An 8338-nucleotide genomic window follows, 5' to 3' on the forward strand; every position below is an offset into this window, starting at 1 on the left:
ACTGCTCACCCATGTATTTATCCCAGCAGGTTTCCTACAACATAGCAGTGCTAGATTCCACAAAAATCTTTTATTTTGCTGCATTTAAAGCAGTAAACAGGCATAGCCTGCAATTCTAAACACAGTTATTTGCCAGAAAGCATGAGAAAATTGAGGCCTAAACAAGATCATGTTTAAATTACCCCTTTGGGGGCTTGCCATTCAGGCAGGATGGTTGTTTATCAAAGGTATCAAAAGTGGTTGCGATGAAGCAATCCAGCCAGCACCCAAACACAAATTACTATTTAAAAACCAACAACAACAGCCATTTACAGTTTTTGTTATTGCAGCCTATCCTCAAGGCAACTTAAAACAACACAAAATGCATTAACACAGTAAAACAACAAGGCACCCTAAAATGATCTAAAACAATGGGGAATAGGGGCTTCCTAACAACTCTCAGCACCCTTAGCAAACTACAGTTCCCAGGATCCTTTGGGGGAAGCCATGGCTGTTTAAAGTGGTATGATACTGTTTTAAATGTATAGTGCAGATGGGGTCCTAATGTGTGCCATTTCAGAAGGCATTGTTTTTCATCCAAGAAATATTTACTGAAAGAAATGAAAAGAGGAGGCAGAAGGCAGGCAGGCACAAGTATGTTTATATTGTATAGTAAACATAACATATCCTTGTAGCATGTCTGAACAGCCTGTCAGTTCTTTGGAGCAGGATTGCAATTATTTTACAGCACTTCCTGACAGTAGCAAGGTGCAGCTAACAGCGCAGCGAGTCATACAAAGAAAACACCTGTTGTGTCCTATTATTATTATTATTATTAGCTACTAGTTAGGGGAGGGGTAAAACCTTTGGTGGGGACATGTCGTGCTCCTTCTGGGGTAGTTTGTCCAACTTTGGTCCACACCCTGCACTCAGCTCTTACCTGTGGCTCCTAGAAGCTGTCAGCATGCAATAGCAGCCACATTCTGGGTAAAGGTAAAGGGACCCCAGTCATTAGGTCCATTCATGGCTGACTCTGGGGTTGCGGCACTCATCTCGCTTTACTGGCCAAGGGAGCTAGTGTACAGCTTCCGGGTCATGTGGCCAGCAAGACTAAGCCGCTTCTGGCGAACCAGAGCAGCGAACGGAAATGCCGTTTACCTTCCCGCCGGAGCAGTACCTATTTATCTACTTGCACTTTGATGTGCTTTCAAACTGCTAGGTGGGCAGGAGCAGGGACTGAGCAACGGGAGCTCACCCCATCACGGGGATTCGAACCACTGACCTTCCGATCAGCAAGCCCTAGGCTCTGTGGTTTAACCAACAGCGCCACCTGCATTACTCTACATTCTGGGAATGGCTGGCTAAACCAGGTGAGGGTAGCCGATAGGTCTCAAACCCTCGGTGAGTCAGGGACTTTCCTTGCACATGAAGATAGGCCCCGGCAGATTGAGCTGATGCAACCAGGCCTGGGAAGTGATATATAAAGATTTGAAGAGAATGTTGAAAATGACTTTTGTTTAAAAAAGTAGAAGCTATGGTTTTGAAAGGTACAGGACTTAATGGATTTACTGTGCAAAGGACTTTGTTCCTGCATCTGAGAGTGGATGCCAGGCCAAGACCAGCCCATCCCCATAGAAGGAAGAAGCCACCCCCAAAGAAGATAAGATTGGCAAAACAAACTAATGAACTATGGAGGACATACTGGATAATTTGAAACCCAATAAAGAAAGGACGTTGATTTTTTTCCCTCTCCTTTTTTTAAAAAACAAACAAGGGGAAATGATTGATGCAGGCTTCCTCAACCTCAGCCCTCCAGATGTTTTTGGCCTACAACTCCTATGATCCCTAGCGAGCAGGACCAGTGGTCAGGGATGATGGGAATTGTAGTCTCAAAGCATCTGGAGGGCCAAGGTTGAGGAAGCCTGGTTTAATGCATATCTTGCAAGCTTTGTGTATAGGTTTTACATTATCTGAACTTTTAAAGGGCACTTGTAACAACATGAATAAGGTTTTAAAAATGGACTGTTAAGCATATAAGACTTTATGGATGTGCATGAATAAGTATAAAATAATGGAACCAGGAGAGGGAGTGGAGGGGAGTCAATTAAGATGTATGATTTAAATTCTTGATTGTGAGGGGTTTTATTATTATTATTATAAAATTAATAAATTAAGAGGTGAATGGACCAGTAGTGGGCCCAACGGTCAAGAAGGCGGTTTCTGCACATGGGATATAAATGCAGAAAATGAATAAATAAATAGATTTGGTGGAATTTGTTTTTTAATAAAGAGGTTTCAAGAAACCCCTTTCTCCACATTTCTTTATGACACTGAGCACCAGGTGGTCAGGAGCTCTCTGGCTACATTGCCGCTCACAACTGTGGGTGTTTCATACTCCCTCCCAGGTTGAAAATGTGCTTTGTGTAGATCTCCTGGAGCAAAACGAAGCTTTGAAAGCCTAGTTGCAGCTACAAGGGATATCTTGTTTTCCTCATTTCAGAGAGCCTCACATTTAGAAGAGACAAGGATGCTCAGAGCTAAGCGAGCCCGGAGTTGGCACACATGACATTTTCAACACATCTTGGCAGTGGGGCAGCTTTTAAAATTTTAAGTTTCAACAGAAGATGCCTTCTTCTCTCTTCTTTCATGTACTAATTTACCCGACCTCTGTAAACAGAAGATTATGAAACCTGGCATTCGGAACACAAACTGAGATCTTTGGGGAGCTTGTTACCATATCTGTCAACGTTTCCCTTTTTTAAAGGGAAATTCCCTTATTCCGAATAGGATTCCTCGCAAGGGAAAAGTTGACAGCTATGCTTGCTACATGTGACAGGGAACCTGTGGCCATCTTGATGTTGTCGCCTACAATTCCCATCATGCCTTATGTTCCCAATCTATCCCTGTGCTCTGCAGGCGAGGACCTCCTGCTAATACCATCTTATCAGGAGGTTTCTTGTGCATAATGTAGGAATTGCCCCTTTACTGTGGTGGCACCTATCCTTGAGATTTCCCTCCCCTTGAATACTATACGGGCACCATCTTTTCAGCACCTACTGAAGAAGGCCTTCTGTCAACAAGCCTTTTAACCCAAGATTTTCCCCAGTCATCGCAATTGTTTTATAGAAATGTTTATTGTTTCAGTGCTTGTTTGCCTCCTGTGAGATATAAATTTAGTAAATAAATAAATAAATATTCGCTGTTTTAAAAGGAGCATCTCATAAAGAAACCTCCACTTTTTAAACCACTTATTAAAAGCCAGCCTGTTGCAGCGGGCCTTTGGCCAAAGGCTGTGCCTACGCCATAATTTTAAAGTGCATTCAAAGCACATTACTTCCCTCAAAGAATTCTGAGCAGTGCATTTTAACCCTCGCGGAGTCAGAATTCCCAGCAACCTTTAGTAAACTGCAGTGCCCAGAATTCTTTGAGAGGGAAATGTGTTTCAAATGTGCTTAAAAGGCACAGTGTCTACACAGCCACACAGAGTGCTGTTATGTTACCCCGATGTGCAATTAAGTTTTTCTTGCTCTGCTTTTGTTTTCCTGCTCGGTCATTTACTTTTTATACACAGTGTAAATCTTTCCTCCTTGATTGATTAATGAATAGGTAACATTTACCGTATTTTTCGCTCTATAAGACACACCAGACCATAAGATGCACCTAGCTTTTAGAGGAGGAAAACAAGAAAAAAAATATTCTGAATCCCAGAAGCCAGAACAGGAAGAGGGATCGCTACACAGCGATCCCTCTCGCTGTTCTGGCTTCTGGGATAGCCGTGCAAAGCCTCTTCAAGGCAGGGGGAGCCTTCATCCTGCTGCCCTGAAGAGGCTTCGCGTGGCTATCCCAGAAGCTAGAACAGCGAGACGGAGTGCTGCGCAGTGATCCCTCTTGCTGTTCTGGCTTCTGGGATAGCTGTGCAGCCTGCATTCGCTCCATAAGACGCACACACATTTCCCCTTACTTTTTAGGAGGGAAAAGGTGCGTCTTATAGAGCGAAAAATACAGTAAGTGCTTGTATACATATATATTTCTACTTCTGGATTTTTTTAATATTCTGTGGTACGTTTGTAACATGCAAGTCCTTTCTGGTGGGAGGGAAGCCGTCCAGAAGTATATTTATAATTCTAAACAAAGCAAGGCATTTGGTAGATTAATACAGGTGCTTCTGCAATGTGCTGTCCTAAGTGCATGTGCAGCAGGTATCTCAAATGTATACACCTCCGCTGACATTTTCAAATCAGATAGAAGCTGGTTTGCAGGAAAACTCATCGAAGAGCAGTATTTCTCAAGGAACAACAGGATACATATGGATTGGCATTGCATTTTAGGGGGTGAAAGTTAATGTTTGCAAAATTCTTCAGTGGGGGGTCTTAAAAATATGTTTTTGGGTGTGAAGAATTCAAATCTGCTTCTGTTTTTGTGACTGGACAACGTTTAGCATGCTAAGTCTACACCTGATGAAGAAGCACGGAAGATGCTTACGGAAAAACCAACACATTTTAATTTTACCATCTGAAAATGTCACAGTGCTAAATACTATAATGCTAAACAGTAAGCAGATAAATAAATAATATAAACACAGAACTGCAAGTACTTCAGCAATCATTTTTAATGATTTCTATGAAATTGTACGCAGGTTTTACCTACCAAGTAAAACTAAATTATTTTTTAATTTCACCAAAACAGCTTTTGAATTCCCAACTAATGTCACAACTTTTGAGCCCACCCACACCCTCATTTGGGGAGGCTGAGAGCTGGAAAATTCAACACACCCTAATCTAACATGTGCTCTGCTTTGAACACCAGCAGTGGGAGTGCACTGGAGCCAGAGTAAACAGGAATGTGTGTACACAGATCAGAGTGTTGGTGCACTCACAGAAAATCTTTTTGAATCCAGGTTCAGAAATCTGTGTGACTTAACCTTCCATTCCTTATCTCACCATAGCTCTGTGCGAAGGTTCCCTTCGTGCTTATTCACTACACAATTACACACTGCACAAGGGGAAGAGCCTGTTGCCCCCGTCCCCCATCCTGAAACCCCTTTTGTTATTCGCACAGCCCCCTGTGCTGGGGACGGAATGTCTGCAGAGGGCAGGAGTGGGAGCTGAAAAGGCTGACTTAAGAGGCTTGCTCTTCCATTTTATATAAACCATCTCACGTAGAGGGGGGAAATCCACCTTCTCAGTGGACTAAAAAGATTTCATGAGCACGATTCTACCAAAGGTAGGCACTTCAAAAACCCCACTGTTGTTGATGGACCACAAACCTATGTGTATTTGTGTGGAAGTAGTTCACACCGCATTCAGTCGAACTGCATTCAATGTTCATAATTGTGTTCTTAATTACATGCTTAGTTCTCTCCATCCCATCGAAATCTACTAGACAACAGCACAATCCCATTCGCATTTCTTCAGAAACAAATCCCACTTGTGCTCAATGGCATTAACTCCTAGGTAAGTGTGAACAGGCTGGTAGCCTCAGCGGTGCTGAACTTTAGCCGGATTGTGACCTCCCAGCTTTATTTGCGCGAAAGCAGACAAGGGTAATTATTGTAATTCTGGGTAAAGTGCAACTGCATATCAATTACCTATCAATGTAATCTGTAAGCCCGTCAATGAAACTTAATTTGAGTTTACCTAGGGAATCTTTAATAGCGCTGAGTAAATGAATACCCTTAACGACACAATGCCTGGATAGAAAGACTGTAATTAAGCAGGCAGCTATACCATTCTAGCTAACATCAGTATTCAGGCGACATTAAAGCTGTGATTCTATGCACTTTTACTTAGCCTCACTGAACACAGTGGAGCAAGATAGCTCAGCTGCTTACAGCATGAGACTCTTCATCTCAAGGTTGTGGGTTTGAGTCCCATGTTGCGCAAAACAGTCCTGTATTGCAGGGGCTTAGACTAGATGGCCTTGTGTGTTCCTCCCAGCTCCAAGGAAACATGGATTGGGTTGAGCTGCAAGGATATTTGCTCCTTGGGTGCTATTCTGCAATGGTGCTGTTCTGCTAGGCTGGGCATTCTGTGTTCTTATGGAGATCTGGGACAAGAGTGTGTTGAATTTGGGGGAGATGAGAGCGGACAAGAATTCATATAAAGTTGGTGGAGGGACGCCAGTTTCATATCAGGTGCAATAAATCCCACCCCATCCAGAACAACAGGTGAGGTGAGCTAGTTTGTCAAAAACTGGTCTAAAAGTGAAAAAGCCCTCCTTAGCCATGCAACTAAGCATCCCCATCGAAATCTACCTTTGTTGCAATAGCTCCTCTGGATTACAACAGCAAGCAACACCCCGAACCTAAACAAGCAAGCAAGCAAAAGTAGAAGTCAAGGAGAAAAACCAAACAAACAAACAACCACCGCGAAGAGACTTGTGGCACTTTAAGGACTACTACCGCATTTTTGACGGTATAAACTTCCGTGGACTAATCAAAGAGTCCTGAGACAAGCTGTAGTCCACAAAAGATTCCGCCGTCAGAAATATGTTACGTCTTAAGAGGTGCCACGAGACCTTTGTTGTTCCTGTTGCAACAGACGTGACACGGCTTTCGGAGGGGGGGGGGTGTTCCACCAGAAAGAAACCTCTATTTCCACCTAACAATCGGCATCGACCTCGCTTCAAGCTGTCAAAGCTGGGAGGAAAAGGGCGCCTCTTTCTTTCAGAAGGAGGGGGCGCTTGCTACAATTATCAACTACTGAGAACAACCGCCCCCTCAAAAAACAACAACCCGTGCCTCTCCCTATAGTAGCTGGCCTTGCACACACACACACACTCCCAACTTCCCATTGCCCGAGGAAGCGAATCCTGCCCGCCAGTTCCTTCGCTCTCCCCAACTTCCTCGAAGTTTGCAATCAACAGGCGTTCGTTTGCACGTTCACCTGGGACAAGGCGAAGTCGCTGCGCACTCAAGAAACTTTGCCTTCCAGCGAGCGAGCGCGGCTGGAAACGCAGGGATCATCGGAGGCGGAGAGCGCAGAGGAAAAGAGTCTCCAACCTCCAAGCCTCGGCCAGGCTTCCACGACGGAGATCAGATTACCACTCGCCCCTCGTGGGGGCTGAGGGAGGACGGGGAATGTCGACCCCCTACGGGGGAAGACGCGAAGGAAACCCTGGAATAAGAATGCGCCCCTCGTGCGCCCTCCTTTACCTGCCTTGCCAACGAGGCGCAGAAGTCCAGCGCTCTCTCTTGTCTTCGTGGACGCTGCGCTCTCGCCAGGGCAGACAAACAGCTACGCCCCTGGCTGCGCGTACCCCGACCCAGGCTGCCGGGATCTCACTTGTCGCCCCCAAGGCACCCTCCTCTTCTTCCGCCGCCGCCGCCTCTCCTTCTTCCCATGGCCGTAGCCGCCGCTGCTGTTGGAGAGTTGGAAAGCGTCGCTCTCCTGGAGAGAGTTGCGCCTGGAGGGAGAGGCGGGCTTTATGTCCGCCGAGGGGAGCGGCTTCTTTTAAGAAGGGATCTGCTCGGCACTTTCTGCTCCGGGCGGAGGGGCGAAGCGGGGCGGGGGGGCTGGCTGGCTGCGAGACAGGGAGGAGGCAAGCGCTGTGTTCTGGCAAGCTTGGGTTGCTGCCCAGCCCGGGAGGAGGTGCGCCTTAGCGCGCGTCTCTTTTTTGCCTGGATCCCCCCTCCCTCGTCCAAAATAATTCCCCCCCCCCTTTTCTTTTTTCGGGGCTCCACCTAGAGAGAGAACTTCGCGACTGCAGGGCTAGTATTTTCCCATTCCGAACCGAGGAAGGGTCTCCACGGTGGACATTCAAGTTCGTTTCACAGTTTTGTTTTTGAAGAGGGGTGGGAAAGGGAGGAATATATACTCGATGCCGCAGAATTGCAGAGTTGGAAGGGATGCCGAGAGTCAACTAGTCCAACCCCCTGCAATGCAGGAATCTTCGGCCCCTTGTGGGGCAGAATGAAAGCAGGACCTGCCCATCCGTTTCTTTACATTTCATTTGGGCCACCGATATAGCACTATTTATTTATTGCGTTGTATCCCGCAAGGAGCTCGAGGTGGTATACATAGTTTCCCCCCTCCGCATTGAATCCCCACAGCAACCCTGTGACGTAGGCACATACATACAAGCTGCCTCCTACAGAGTCAGGCTGCTGGCCCATCTAGCACAGACTTGTCCACACTGACTGGCAGCGGCTGCCCAGGATTTCAGGCAGGGACTCTCTCCCAGCCCTACCTGAGGGTTCCCGGCATCAAACCTGATGCCTTCTGCATGCACAGTAAATGCTCTGCCACTGAGCTATGTCCCTCCCGTATGTTTCTCCCCACTTATGAACCAGTGACCTTTGCATGTGAAGCAAGCATGAGAAACCACTGCAATGCAGAAACTGTGCAGGTTAGGCTAAGAG

The 8338-nt window shown here is 46.1% G+C and overlaps 1 protein-coding gene across 4 annotated transcripts in view; it reads right to left on the reverse strand.

Moving 5' to 3' along the window:
- The window catches only part of GHR (growth hormone receptor), a 105140-nt gene extending 97521 nt beyond the window's left edge, over window positions 1-7619 (reverse strand). The window contains exon 1 of one of the 4 annotated variants that reach the window (XR_014502790.1): window positions 7133-7556. The gene's annotated coding sequence lies outside the window, so the exon portion shown is untranslated. Of the gene's footprint in view, window positions 1-6863 lie in introns of all 4 variants that reach the window. The other 3 variants (XM_083402905.1, XM_083402903.1, XM_083402906.1) reach the window with 3 other exon arrangements.
- Window positions 7620-8338: the final 719 nt, after the last annotated feature.

The sequence above is a fragment of the Podarcis tiliguerta genome (genome assembly GCF_965153285.1).
Source record: "Podarcis tiliguerta genome assembly, chromosome: 11".
In the NCBI taxonomy this organism is placed as follows: Eukaryota; Metazoa; Chordata; class Lepidosauria; order Squamata; family Lacertidae; genus Podarcis; species Podarcis tiliguerta.